This window comes from Gallus gallus, chromosome 16, assembly GCF_016699485.2.
Source record: "Gallus gallus isolate bGalGal1 chromosome 16, bGalGal1.mat.broiler.GRCg7b, whole genome shotgun sequence".
NCBI classification, from domain to species: domain Eukaryota; kingdom Metazoa; phylum Chordata; class Aves; order Galliformes; family Phasianidae; genus Gallus; species Gallus gallus.
This window is the reverse complement of record NC_052547.1, coordinates 1,351,948-1,367,480: the sequence shown is the minus strand read 5'-3', so window position 1 is coordinate 1,367,480 and position 15,533 is coordinate 1,351,948. Positions and strand designations below refer to the sequence as shown.

The 15,533-nt window shown below is 52.7% G+C and overlaps 1 pseudogene; it reads left to right on the top strand.

Moving 5' to 3' along the window:
- The first annotated feature begins 245 nt into the window (after window positions 1-245).
- Window positions 246-2,763, top strand: LOC121106507 (annotated as a pseudogene).
- The last annotated feature ends 12,770 nt before the right edge of the window (window positions 2,764-15,533 follow it).

Here is a 15,533-nt window from a genome sequence, read left to right as displayed (position 1 = left end):
TGGGAGGAGCGTTCCGTGCCCCCCACACCGGTGGTGCTCCCATCGCGGCCCTCGACCGCGCTCTGGCGGACGGCTCCTTTCCTTCTTCCGGGGTCGCCGCACGGAACCCTCGTCCCCTCCCGTCCTCCGAGCTTTCGCTTTCACTTTGACAACCTTCGCGAGCGAGATCTGCCTGGCGCCCGGTGACGTCACCCGCGGTCACGGACTCCATTGGCGGGGAGAGGCGGAGGCACCAATAATGACACGGGGCGGAGCCCGGGGTGTCCGCGGAGCGGTGCGGTGCGGTGCGGTGCGGTGCGGTGCGGTGCGGTGCGGTGCGGTGCCGTGCCGTGCCGTGCCGTGCCGTGCCGTGCCATGCCATGGGTCCGTGCAAGGCGGTGTTGCTGGGGCTGCTGCTGGGCGCCCTGGGCGCGGCGGCGTGCGGTGAGTTGCTGCGGGATCGGGCCTGCCCCCGGCACCGGGACCCGCGGCTCCTCGCTCCCCGACGCCGGGGCTGCGTCCGCGGGACCCCACCCGCGGTCACGGCTCCGACGCCGTCTGTCCCCGCAGGGTCGCACTCCCTGCGCTACTTCCTGACCGGGATGACGGATCCCGGCCCCGGGATGGCCGCGGTTCGTGATCGTCGGGTACGTGGATGGCGACCTCTTTGGGAAGTACGACAGTAAGAGCCGGTGGGTGCCCCCCATCGTGGGAGAAGCTGCCGCAGGAGGACCGGGAGCACTGGGCTGCGCAGACCGAGAAGGCCCGGGGCGGTGAGCGGGATTTTGACAGGGGCCTGGGCAGTCTGCCGGAACGCTACAACAAAGTGGAGGGTGAGCGTGGGGGAAGCTGCAGCGCGATGCGTCTGGGACAGAGCTCTGTGTGCCGAGGGTGTCCGCCAGCCCCACTGAGGTCTGGCCATGCCCACACGCCCAGCTGTGCTGGGCCGTCAATGTGTGGTGGCACTGTCCCTGGGCTGCCCTGCTCCTGCGCCCCACCCACCCCACCCCAGGACCCATGGCACTCACGGTGCCCACAGCCCAAGAAGCCCTTCAGCCCCTGCCCTGGCTGTGTCTCAGGGTCTCACACACTGCAGAAGATGTTTGGCTGTGACATCCTGGAGGACGGCAGCATCCGAGGGTACGATCAGTATGCATTTGATGGGAGGGACCACATTGCCTTGATATGGACACGATGACGTTCACCCGCGGCGGATCCGGTGGCTGAAATCACCAAGAGGCAATGGGAGACAGAAGGGACGTATGCTGAGAGATGGAAGCATGAGCTGGGGACTGTCTGTGTTCAGAACTTGAGGAGATACCTGGAGCATGGGAAGGCGGCACTGAAAAGGAGAGGTGAGGATGGGAGGGGGGACGTGGGGCTGGGCTGGGTGTGGGGCAGGGGCTCAGTGTGTGGAGCTCAGCCCGGCCCACAACATCACCCACCTGCAGTGCAGCCCGAGTTGCGAGTGTGGGGGAAGGAGGCCGATGGGATCCTGACCTTGTCCTGCCACGCTCACGGGCTTCTACCCGCGGCCCATTGCCATCAGCTGGATGAAGGACGGCATGGTCCGGGACCAGGAGACCCAGTGGGGGGGGCGTCGTGCCCAACAGCGATGGCACCTACCACGCCTCGGCTGCCATTGATGTGCTGCCGGAGGATGGGCACAAGTATTGGTGCCGCGTGGAGCACACCAGCCTGCCCCAGCCTGGCCTCTTCTCATGGGGTGAGCTATCAGCGTGGGGTGCATGGGGTTGGGATTCGGGGGCTGCCCCTTCCTTTCCTGACAACGGCGCTCTCCTCCAGAGCCGCAGCCCAACCTGATTCCCATTGTGGCTGGGGCGGTCATCGCCATCGTGGCTGTCATCGCTGCTGTCGTTGGATTGGTGGTGTGGAAGAGCAAGTCAGGTAAAGGTAGTGAGCTGGGGGGAGAAAGCGGGAGCTGCAGGTGGGGCCTGGACCCCCTTGGGAATGCCCATGTTCTGACATGAGCTTAATGTTCACACTTCTTTCTATCTGTAGGGAAGGAGAAGAAGGGTTACGAAGCAGCACCAGGTGAGTGCCAAGGGCAGAACTGTCCCCCGCCAGTGCATGGGCTCAGGGCACTCTGGGGCCCCTCGTTGCTTTGGGGTCACAGTGGTGATGGTGGCATGATGCTCCATGCCCCACAGCGAGCACAGAGCCAGGGCTCACTGCTCTCCCTCCCTTGCAGGCCACAACAGAGAATCCAGCGGCTCGGCCACAGCTTTAGTGTGGAACGGGGGCTCAGGAGGGGGTCCCTGCAATTGGAGCGGTCCCAGTTCCCTGCACTCCCCCGTTGGGCCCATAGCTGGGACAATACTGGGCCAACCCTCCCTGGAGAACCCCCAGGGTGGTGAGTCGGGACGGGGACGTGGTCCCATATGACACCACCTCTTCTCACCCGCACAGGAAGTGAACTTCCCTTCTGAGTGCTGTGTTACTTCAGCCAGCCCTGCATGCATGTGTTTGGAGTTTGTGGGTGTGTGTATCTCTGTTTGCTCAACTTCCTGCATCTCCTCGGGCTGACGCAGTGTGTGCTCCCCTGCTCACACACTGTTTCCAACAGTTAGCACATGGGTTCTGCCCTGTGCTAGGCGCTCTCCTACCATGTAGGATTATCTTACCCGGTGCCTGTGCCAACTGTACTCAAGTCGGAATGCCCCAGTCTCAACTTTGTTCAGCAGCTTTCTTTGTGAAAAGCAGCTCTCAGCGCTGTGCTCATTGTAGTCAGCCATTAGCTTCAAAACCTTGTTGGGCAGCTCATGCCTTGGATGGGTGCTGCTGACCAGGCTTTGAGCCAAGCTGGCATGGTTTTGTAATTTTGCCATTGGTATTCCACATCATAGCATCATGGACAGCCCGGGTAATTACAGGGTTAATAGTCCGGTTCTGTGGACTGACAACGATCCAGATACCTGCTTCTCGAAAGAGAAGAAGAACTGCGTATCCCAGAGGACCTCACGGTCAGTGAGGGAAGATACGGCACTGAAATCACGGGATATGAGTTGCGTGATCAGGCTCACACTCTCTTTCCCGGCAAGCCACGCAGAGTGCTGGGTGTGCTTCCGAGCTGTGCGCCTTCATTCAAGCAGACCTTTCGGTTTTGGAAGCTGTCTCTTATTTTATCTTATTTATAACCCGTACTTTCAATTTGATTGTATTATATTGTGTTATCTTGCATTCCAATATCACGGTTAGTAAAATAATGTTTCCACCTGAGATTGTGGCCACTGCTCTGTTCTTTTTTCCCTCTCTGAGCCCAGCTCCCATTCCCCTGTCCCCTTTCCCTTCCCATTTTTGGGTGCCAGGGGGCCCACAGGCCCACGGCCCTCCCTGTCACGGGCATAGACTGATCTAGATTGAGCTAGATAAGTCCGTGACAGCTTTTGGTGGAGAATGCGGGCAATCTGAAGCTTTTAACGCTAACAGAGAAAAGAAAGGATTTCTTTAAGCCGGAGACTGCCAGACTGCAAGGCATTGCTAGTGTGACCTTCATAGATGAGATTATAGTCTGGGCAGTCTGCCGAACTCCAGACACTGTACCCAGTAGTTGTTGTTGTTGTTTTTCCCCCATTTTAGCAGCTACCAGCTATGAGTCTGCTCTTTATTGCAGGAGCGTTGTATAAGGGATTAAGGACAATCATGATCTTGGGAAATTATTGGCCTATAATTAACATCATGATTTCGTGCTGTGGAATTGTGTTCATGTATAACCAAATAAGGGCCCTGATGGAGACACCTGCCTGGTACCTTTATGCAATGTGGTATCATTTTAAGTTTGACACTTTCAAACCAGTTTCCAGGCTTTCTTCTCAGTTTGTCACGTGTTTTTTTCAACTGCCGAGCTGGAGCTCATACTCTTGTGCATGTTATCAATCTCCTTGAATGTTTTCTTCTCCATTTGTGTTATGTGGAAGAAGTCTCCTCCAAAACCAGAGAATGCTGACTGGCAGGGAATATGGAGAGGTTTAGGAGAAATCTTAGAAGCGTGGGGACCACAATGTCATGGCACTCCACTCTTGAACACCTGTGGGATCCCAGGAAACGAAGCCAGTATTTGAGTCAGGGATGGTGGTGGCTCAGATAGATCGAAGGAGGTACGGCTTATTTGGGGCTTGGCTTGTGCTTACCGTGCTCTATGTAATACTATTCTGGGGAGAGAGAGTTTCCAAGCAGAGGTTGAAGCCAAAGGGGGAAATCTCCAAGTCAAATCTGATCAGTCACAGGAGACACCAGTAGCAGTGTCAGCTGCCCCTGTGGAAGGCAAGAAATGGAAGTGGGTGTCCACGCGTCTGGAATGGAAAAAAGAAGCAGCAGCAGCAGAGGAGGAGGTAGAGGGAGATCCAGGCCAGGGGCCTCCTCAGAGCCACGAAAGGCAAAAGCAAAAACCAAGAGACACGGAGAGGCGAGTGATGAAGAAGAAGTCTCTATTTCTGTTTGCCGACCTCTGAAGATGACTGAAATGCAAGGCTCAAGGAAAGAGTTTACACGGCATCCGAACAAAACCCTTGTCACCTGGTTGCTTCGCTGTTGGGATGGCGGGGCCAGTAGCTTGTCTCTGGATGGTAACGAAGCCCGCCAACTAGGAGGCATTGCCAAAGACTCATCTATTGACAGAGGGATTAGTAGATGTTTGGATGGAGCCACCACCCTCTGGGAACGAATGTTAGTAGCCGTCAGGGAAAGACATCCCGTCAGAGACAGTCTGAAGCCTGTGATGAAGAAGTGGGATACAGCTGAAAAAGGTATCCAGTATTTGAGGGAAATAGCTGTGGTGGGAATGGTGTATGACCCTAATTTTGCTCCTAACGATCCACGCCAAGGTCATGATCTGGAGAGAGTGAGGACGACGCCTGATATATGGCAGAAACTCACAAGAACAGCACCAGAAAGATACACCCCTACACCAGCAGCAACGTTTGACAGATACGAGGGCCAACAGAGAAGACCCCCAGTTTTGGAATTAATTTTTACACTTCAAAACGATGAACAAAATCTATCCCCAACGCACGCTTCCATTTCAGCCATCTCAGAATTAGCAAACAGACTGGATGAAGTACAAGAACAAGTGTCTCTGTTGATTAATCGTGACGAACCGTAGAAGTATCAGAAACGTTTGATGAAGATCAGGATAAGCAAAGGGGCCTAATGAAAGAACTGATCAAGCTAATGAAAATCCACTTAATTAAAGGGGATGGACCCTTCTCCTCACCCGCATCATCAAAAATCTCAGCTACTGAAGGCAAATTCTTTCCTGCTCAAATGAGGAACATTGTAGGATTGCATTGCGTATTGCCTTGTGGCGTCACCTCAGTGACCACAGAGAAGACATGAGGAAGTGGCATGACCACACTACTCCTGTACTGCGAGCACGGGTGAGAGAATTACAGAACTAATCAACCAGCGGTGTAGTTGCTCCAGTTACCACAGGTAATGAATAGAGGGGGGCCCTGCCCTCAGTCAGGGAGGGAGAGGGATAACAGAGTTTATTGGAATGCACGGATCCGATGGCCTGGCACATCAGAACCACAGAAATATAAGGCCCTGGTGGATACCGGTGCACAGTCCACTCCAATGCCCTCGAGTCAGGAAGGACGGAATCAATCCGTATTTCTGGAGTGACTGGGGGCTCTCAAGAACTGACTGTGTTGGAGGCCAAAATAAGCCTCACTGGTAAAGACTGGCAAAAACACCGTATTGTGACTGGCCCAGGGGCTCCATGCACGCTGGGTATCGATTCCCTCAGAAGGGGGCATTTCAAGGATCCCAAGGGGTATCGATGGGCCTTTGGAATAGCTGCTGTAGATACAGACAAACATTCAGCAGCTGTCTGTTTTGCCTGGCCTGTCAGAAGATCCGTCTGTTGTGGGGTTGCTGCGAGTAAAAGAGCAGCAGGTACCGATTGCCACAAAAGCAGTGCACAGACGGCAGCACTGCACCAACAGGGACTCCTTGCTCCCCATTCATAAGTTGATTTGTCAGCTAGAGAGCCAAGGAGTGATCAGCAGAAGCCACTCTCCTTTTAACAGCCCCATATGGCCAGTGCGTAAAGCCAGTGGAGAACGGAGGCTAACGGTAGACTACCGTGGCCTGAATGAAATCGCACCCCCGCTGAGTGCTGCTGTGCCGGACATGTTAGAACTGCAATATGAACTGGAGTCAAAAGCAGCCAAGTGGTATGCCACCAGTGACATTGCTAATGCCTTCTTTTCCATTCCTCTGGCCACAGAATGCAGGCCACAATTTGCCTTCAGCTGGAGGGGCACTCAGTCTACTTGGAACCGTTTGCCCCAGGGGTGGAAACACAGCCCAACCATTTGCCATGGGTTAATCCAAACTGTGCTGGAACAGTCAGTGCTCCTGAGCACCTGCAGTACATTGCTGTATCGCCCCACACAACAATGCCATCAGAGAACGTTTTTTGAGAAAGGAGAGCAAATAAGCCAGACCCTTCTGCAAGCTGGTTTTGCTATCAAGTGAAGCAAAGTGAAAGGACCTGCCCAGGAGAGTCGGTTCCTAGGCAGAAAGTGGCAAGATGGGCGCCGTCACATCCCAGCAGATGTGATGGACAAAATCACTGCCGTGTCTCCGCCCATTAGTAAGAAAGAGACACAATCTTTTCTGGGTGTAGTGGGCTTTTGGAGGATGCATGTTCCAAACTATAGCCTTATTGTAAGCCCCCTGTATCAGGTGACGCGGAAGAAGAATGATTTTACATGGGGTCCTGAACAGCAGCAGGCTTTTGAGCAGATCAACATGAGATAGCCCGTGCCATGGCCCTGGGGCCAGTACGGACGGGACAAGATGTAAAGAACATCCTCTACGCTGCTGCTGGAGAGAAAGGTCCCACCTGGAGCTTGTGGCAAAGAACCTCAGGGGAGACCCGAGGCCGACCCCTGGGATTCCGGAGTCGAGCATACAGGGGGTCTGAAGAGTGTTACACCCCAACTGAGAAGGAAATCTTAGCCGCGTATGAGGGGGTTAGGGCTGCTTCCGAAGTAGTCGGTACTGAGACGCTGCTCCTCCTGGCACCTCGACTGCCGGTGCTGAACTGGATGTTTAAAGGAAAGATTCCCTCCACCCATCATGCTACTGATGCCACTTGGAGCAAGTGGATCGCACTGATTACACAACGAGCTCGAATGGGGAACTTCAGTCATCCAGGAATCTTAGAGGTGATCATGGACTTGCCTGAAGGTAAAAAGTTTGGAACATCACCAGGAGAAGAGGTATCACGTGCCAAAGAGGCCCTGCCATACAATGAACTACCAGGAAATGAAAAGAAATATGCCCTGTTCACAGATGGATCGCGTCGTATTGTTGGGAAGTATCGCAGATGGAAAGCTGCTGTGTGGAGCCCCACACGACAAGTTGCAGAGGCCACTGAAGGAAAAGGAGAATCAAGTCAGTTTGCAGAGGTCAAGGCTGTCCAACTGGCCTTAGATGTCGCTGAACGGGATGGGTGGCCAGTGCTTTATCTTTATACTGATTCATGGATGGTGACGAATGCCTTATGGGGGTGGTTACAGCAGTGGGAGCAAAATAACTGGCAACGGAGAGGTAAACCTATTTGGTCTGCTGAACTGTGGAAAGACATTGCTGCCCGAATGAAGACTATGGTGGTAAAGGTGCGTCACTTAGATGCTCATGTGCCCAAGAGTCGGGCTACGGAAGGACAGAAAAAAAACCATCAGGTAGATCAGGCTGCCAAAATTGAGGTGGCTCAAATAGACTTGGACTGGCAGAACAAGGGTGAATTATTTCTAGCTCGGTGGGCCTATGAGACCTCGGGCCATCAAGGGAGAGATGCAACATATAAATGGGCTAGAAACCGAGGGGTGGACTTAACTATGGATGCTATTGCACAAGTTATTCATGACTGTGAAACATGCGCCATAATCAAACAAGCCAAGAGGATGAAACCTCTCTGGGAGGAAGGGCGATGGCAAAAGTATAAATATGGGGAGGCGTGGCAGATTGACTATATCACCTTGCCACGATCCTGCAATGGTAAGCGTTATGTGCTCACCATGGTGGAAGCGACCACTGGGTGGCTTGAAACATATGCAGTACCCCATGCTACCGCCAGAAACACCATATTAGGTCTGGAGAAACAAGTTCTGTGGCGACACGGCACCCCAGAAAGAATTGAATCAGATAATGGGACTCATTTTAAAAATTCTCTTAGAAATACTTGGGCCAAAGAACATGGCATTGAATGGATTTATCATATCCCCTATCATGCACCAGCTTCTGGTAAGATTGAACGATACAATGGGTTGTTAAAAACTATGCTGAAAGCAACGGGCGGTGGAACATTGAAGCACTGGGAGAAGCATCTGGCAGAAGCCACCTGGTTGGTCAACATCAGGGGATCTATCAATCGTGATGGTCCCACCCATTCCAGCTCCCTACATACCGTAGAGGAAGATAAGGTCCCTGTAGCACATGGAAAGAGCACGTTGGGAAAAGCAGTTCGGGTCCTTCCAGCCTCTGGAAAGGGCAGACCTCTCCGTGGAACTGTTTTTGCCCAGGGACCTGGCTCCACTTGGTGGGCGATGCAGAAAGTTGGGATGTTCAATGTGTACCACAAGGGAATTTGATGTTGGGGGAGTGCAGTCAGTAGTTCTATGTATATGTATTAAGCATGATATAATGATGTAGAATAAGGGGTGGAAGCATTTGTCACGGAGTTACCTAGATAGATCTGTGCCCGTGACAGGGGGGCAGTAGGCTTGCGGGCCCCCCTCCCCCCTGGCTTCCCAAGAAAAAAACGAAGCGGCGGCAACAATCTAAGAAGGAGAACTTATTTTACTAACTATGATGTTGGGATACAAGATGACACAATACAATACAATCTAATTGGGAGTAAGGATAATAAACCAAATGAATGAGGGAGAGAGCGAAAGAGCGATAGAGAGGGAGAGGGAGAGAGAGTGAGAGAGTTTCCGAAACCGAAAGCCTTACTTGATGAAGGCGCCCGGCTTGGAAAGCACACCCACTCCTCTCCCGGCAGCAAACAAAAGTGAAGAAGAACCGCGCGCAACCAGATGACGCATCTTCCGTGATGTATCTTCCTTCTCTGACCGTGAGGTCCTCTGGGATACGTAGTTCTTCTCTTTTGTCCATGATGTTATGATGTGGAATACCAATAGTGAAGTTACAAAACCATGACACAATTTGACCACTGACTTACCATGAGGTGACCGTTGGGAACCATGGAGATAATATGGGGGGAGACGGGGTTTGATTGAGGGACAAAGAGGAGGCTATGGGATGGCCAGAGGGTAGTTGTGGAGATACACTTGAATCCCCCAGTCTTCCCTTCATAGTGATCTCACTAGTGTGGGCAGAGCCAGAAGTGACGGATGTCTTCATCTCTGACACTGTGGTGGCGAGCACTCACATGAGGGCCAGATCCAGTGCCCATCCAGGGAAATGCCCAGACATGTCTGCATACACACAGACAGAACTGGTAAAAAGAGGAGATTTTGGTTCAGGCGGTCCATTCCACCCACTGCCTCGAACCTCCTCCTAATGATAAGGCAAGTAGCTGCACAAGGTGGATCATCTCTTACGACAGGCAGCTGAGCTGCAAAAAGCAGTTAAAAGGCCTTGTGGTATTGGACAGAGGTAGATGGGTGGTTTAACAATACTACTGCAACCATAGACAACAGCGAGGAGGCACCCTGGTCCCTGGTGACTCCCAAAAGCAGAGCTCCACTTCAGGCCTCACCCTGCAGCTTGGAACAAGCAGGGATCTCCTCTAGAGATACCTGCACCTCGGCTGCCTTTTCTTCTCTGACGTGTCTGGTGGGACAGCTCTCACGATTGGAATGCTGACATTTGTTGGAAGGACAGCCCAGCAAGGTGAGGCAATGGAGTTCCTAGAATCATTAATGTTGGAAAAGATGCTCTAAGGTCTAGGGCAATCCCCCACCAAAACACGTCACCAAATACTACATCTATCCTTTCCTTAAACATCTCCAGACACGGTGACTTCACCACTTCTTATCTCCCAAGAGAAGAGGCCAAATCCCACCTCACCACAACTTCCTTTCAGGGAGTTGCAGACAGCAACGAGGTCTCCCCTCATTCTCTTCTTCTCCTCACTCAACACTTCCCGTTCCCTCAGCTGCTCTCCATAAGATTTACGCTACAGACCTCACGGCTCCATTGCCCTTCTCTGGACCCATTCCAGGCCCTCAGCATCCTTCCTGTTGTGAGCGGCCCAACACTGAACACAGCACTTGAGGTGCGGCCTCAGCAGTGCTGAGTACAGAGGGACGATCACCTCCTGCTCCTGCTGGCTGCACTATTGCTGATACAAGCCAGGATGCCATAGGCCTTTTGTCCTCCTGGGCACACTGCTGGCCCACGTTCAGCTGCCTACAGACCAAAGCCCCCTCACGGTTTTATGATTTTTGGTCATCGGTATTCCACATCACAACATCATGTACTACACTGGGAGTTAAAGAGTTAATGCTCCAGTTCCATGGATTGTGGATAGATCTGGGTGTCCTCTTCTCAGAAGGGAAGAACTACATTCTACATACCCCAGCAGACTTTGTGCTATTCTGTTTCCATTTGCTGTTCAGACGTAAAGATAAAACTGTTTGCACATCATGAGACGTTCCCTTCTTCTGCTTGGCCTGGCTTGATGTCTCGTCTGCCTCAGCATGAGAGGAAGGCGTTCTCCCTCCCCTTTTCCATTTCTCCCTTTCCCTTTTCCCGGGGCCTGGGTCTGCAAGCACCAAACCGGGCCGAACCACCCCGCAAATCATTGACAAACCCCCAGGTTTGTTTCCTCTGCTCAGCTTTCCAGCCTCTCTGCCCCCAGCCTGTAGCGATGCCTGGGGTTGTTGTGTCCAGAGTGCAGGACCTGGCACTTGGTCTTTGTGAACTTCAGCCCGATGGCCCCAGCCCATTGGACAGTCTGTCCAGGTCCCTCTGCAGGGCCTTCCTACCCTCAGGCAGATTGACACTTGCCCCTAACTTGGTCTCATCTGTAAACTTTCTGATGATGCACCCGATGCCCTCATCCAGATCGTCAATAGAGACATTAAACAGGGCAGGACCCAATGCTGACCCCTGAGGCACACCAGTGGTGACCGGTCACCAGCTGCATTTATCTCCTTTCACCACCACTCTCTGGGCCTGGCCATTCAGACAGTTCTTTACCCAGCAAAGAGTGTACCTGTGCAAACCTCAGGATGCCAGCTTCTCCAAGGGAATACAGTGGGAGACATTGTCAAAGGCTTTGCTGAAGTCAAGGAAGGCAACGACAACAGCCTTTCCATAATCCACCAGGCAGGTCACTCGATCACAGCAGGAGATCAGGTTGGTCAAGCAGGACCTGCCTTTCACGAACCCATGCTGGCGAGGCCTGATCCCATGCTATGAGTTGCCCTTCCCTTCTTCCTCAGGACATAAACTCTCTTTTTCTCCTGGAGTCTCAGCAAAAGTTCCTTCATCAGCCACAACGCTCTCCTTCTCCACTGGCTCATCCTGTGGTGCACTGGCATGGACCCTTCCTGAACCTTTAAGAATTCCTTCTTGAGAAGTGTCCAGCCTTCCTGGACACCTTTACCCTTCAGGAATGACTCCCAAGGGACCCTCCCGTGGTGGTTTAACCTGGCAGGTGGATCAGCACCACACAGCTGTTTGCTCACTCTCCCCTATTCCCAGTGTGATGGGGGAAAGAATAACAAACAAAACAAAGTTGAACTGGAGGGTTGAGAGAAAACTATTTACTAAGACAGAGAAAAGGATAATAATTACAACAAATGGATAAAACAAGTGATGCACAAGCAATTGCTCACTACTCCCAGAACAACACCCAGTTAGACCCCAAGCAGCGGGACTGAGCAAAATGAACTCCCACCCCCTTCAAAACTCCTTCTGCTTCATCTCATATGCCACAGAATATCCCTTTGGCCACTTTCAGTCAGCTGTCCTAGTTCTCTACCCTCCCAACTGCATGGCTCCTTTGCTGCAAATGGCCTTGGTTCTGGACAGCACTGCTGAGCAGCAACTGCAAACGTTGGCAACAATGTTTTCCTCCTGGAACCAAAACATAACATCATGCCAGACACACTCAAGAAAACAGTTCAATCCCAGCTGAAACTCAGACAAAGCTGCTGATGGGTGGGGAGGTCTGGGTGTCGGGGCTCATCTGCCTGGCACTGTGGCTCTTCTACTCCCTGCGCAGTACAGAAGGTGAGCAATGAATGGGGCAGTGGAGGGTGTGCTGATGGCTATGGCCACACTGACCTCATCTCACAGTGTATCAGGGCGCCCCATGCTCACCACACCAGGAAATGTCCGACTCCCCCAACCCTGTTGCTCTTCTTCCTGGCAGCGGGGTTCCTCCCGGCCTCAATCACCTCTGCAGACCCCTGTTAGTCTCTCTCCGGCAGTTCCCTGCCTGTCATGTGCTGAGGAGCCCAGAACTGAACACAGTGGTCCAGATGTGGCCTCACCAGGGCAGAGCAGAAGGGGAGGATCACCTTCCTCAGTCTGATGGTCACACTCATTTAATGCACCCCAGGATTATCCAGGTCCTTCTCCTCAAACCTCCTTTCCAGAAAGTCAGCCCTAACCTGTACTGACGACAACGACTGTGCTGTCTTTGAAGCGTTTTTCAGTAAATCTCACAATGACCTCCTCTGTGATTTTGCCAGGCACCAAAGGGAGACTGGCAGGCCTGGAACTGACAAGGTCTTCCTTCTTGTCCTGCCTGGAAACTCAGATGTTTGGCAGCTTCCAGTCAGCTGGGACATCTTGCAATTCCCACGATCCCTGGATAAACCCCATGGGCCATAGATCTACACGCATGCAACTGGAGCAGCAAATCCCACCCATGTCCACAGTCCACTGGGAGTTTATCATCAGTGCAGTCGTGGGCCTGAACCCAGAGCTCCAGGTGTCCCACCACCCATCTCCAGTGTTCAAGACAGACGTGAAAAAATAGTGCACTGTGTGACTCTGCTGGTTCTATGTCCCGATTTATGAGGTGATCAACCTCATCCAGTAATGAAGCGATGTCATCTATGGTCCGCCTTTTGCTGGTCACACAAAGAAGCCCTTCCATTGTCTCCCACACTGCTGCCCAGCTTCAGCTCCAACTGAGTTTTGATAGCATAAATACTCCCCTCAGAATGGCAGACAGCATTTCTGTAGCTCCCCCATGTGGCCTGATCTGGCTGCCAGTGTCCATTCACCTGCCTTTCCACCTAAACTCAGGAAGAAAAGCTGCTCAGATGAGCTGGACTTCGGCCCTGCTTCCTGACTCCCAACTGTTTGAAAATGCCTTCTCCGGTGCTCTTAAGAGATGGCTCTTACAAAGTGACCAGCACCCTGTGTTACAGCTGTTGTAACTTGACTTGGTAGCAGCAGTGAGATGCCACCAAACAGCAATTCTCCAAAAGGTAATTTTCATCAGTGATAACCAGAGTAAGGAGGCGAACAGGAGGGGTTGGAGCTGTCCTGCAACCGAGGTCGGGTACCCAAACACGGACGGGGTTTGTATTTCCCTGCTCTCAGCCACACACAGCCTTCCCTGCTGGGCTCACAGCGTAGCTCCCAGTTAACACACGCTGGAACACATCTTGTTTCCAGGGAGCGCTCCCTGCCGGCTGCACCGCACCACCCGTCAGGGGAAGGAGTACGCTCTCTGGGGCACTCGCAGGCTCTGTCTCCTGCGAGGGTGTGCGGGTAGCTAAGGAGGCAGGAACTGGAAGTGAAGCTCCGCACAAACTCGGGGCACTATTGTGGACTGTCTCCTCTGTGGATGTGCTTGTGGGAGTTGAGTTTAGAACTGCTGCTAAAGCTCTTCCCACACTCACAGCACTGGTAGGGTCTCTCTCCTGTGTGGATTCGCTGGTGGACAATCCGGTAGGAAGAGGTTTTGAAGCTCTTCTCACATTCAGAGCACTGGTAGGGTCTCTCTCCTGTGTGGACACGCTGGTGGTAGCTGAAGCTGGAACTGCCGCAGGAGTGGCTACAAGTTGAGTAGCAGCGCAGCCACTTTTGCCTCCACACTCATAGTCTTAAGCATATTAATCACGATTCGCCAGGTAGAACCGAGGGCTGGAGCATCATTCGTCTTGCCCTGAAGGACTCTGTCAAACATACAGTCCTCAATTTCGCACCATTCTTCCACTACGAAAATGAGTGGAGGAGCCTTCAAGAACCCCTGTTCTTGAGCCCACGTTACTAGCTTAGCTAGGTCTTTGTCCTTCACTGTCTCCCCTCGCTTAGCGAGGATACTGAGAAGCAGTGTCAGTGCTGCTGCAAATTCCACATCCATGCTAGCAGCAAGTGGCCGAGGAGGAAGCTGCGCAATCTTCCTACCCGAGTGGCCGCCCATCCCGGCACACGGCACTCACCCCACCGCGGGTCTAATTTGACGTGTGTCTGGCACACAACGCTCTGAGCTGCCGCCTTCTCGGCATGGAGCTTACCCGCTGCATCCTTCCCCGCTCTCATTGCCTTCCGTGTCAAACCGCTGTGGCAACTCTCGAGCATCCCGCTGCCTCCACGTCGAACCGCTGTGGCAACTTGTGCGGCTTTCCTGGGTCCCTGTTCGGGCGCCACTTCAAGGAAGGCGGCCTGAATGAATCCACGCGTCTTCACAGAAGTACTGGTGGAAACTCCTCTAATCCTTTATTGCCCGAATCAGCTCATACTTATACAGAAATACAGGGTACACACGGCAACTTATAATTGGTTAGCACACAGAAATCATGCGTCTTGCTTGCTAGCTATTGGTACAGCATTAAGCATCACATGTTTTTTTTCACTGTTCTTCGCATTCCACTGTCTTGACCTCTTCCCAGGCTAGCTACCCCCTTATCTTAACTGAAGCCTCAGTTTGTCTTCCTGCTTTGACAGCTTCAAGGTCTCACAGCCTGGGTTATGCACATAGCACTCAAGCTCACAACTGCTTGCTCCCTGAGCCACGCTCCTACAGGATATAGTTTGGAACGCGCATTCTCCAAAAGCCCACCACACCCAGAAAAGATTGTGTCTCTTTCTTACTAATGGGCGGAGACACGGCAGTGATTTTGTCCATCACATCTGCTGGGATGTGACGGCGCCCATCTTGCCACTTTCTGCCTAGGAACCGACTCTCCTGGGCAGGTCCTTTCACTTTGCTTCGCTTGATAGCAAAACCAGCTTGCAGAAGGGTCTGGGTTATTTGCTCTCCTTTCTCAAAAACGTTCTCTGCTGTATCACCCCACAGAATGATGCTATCAATGTACTGCAGGTGCTCAGGAGCACTGCCCTGTTCCAGTACAGTTTGGATTAACCCATGGCAAATGGTTGGGCTGTGTTTCCACCCCTGGGGCAAACGGTTCCAAGTAGACTGAGTGCCCCTCCAGCTGAAGGCAAATTGCGGCCTGCATTCTGTGGCCAGAGGAATGGAAAAGAAGGCATTAGCAATGTCACTGGTGGCATATACCACTTGGCTGCTTTTGACTCCAGTTCATATTGCAGTTCTAACATGTCCGGCACAGCAGCACTCAGTG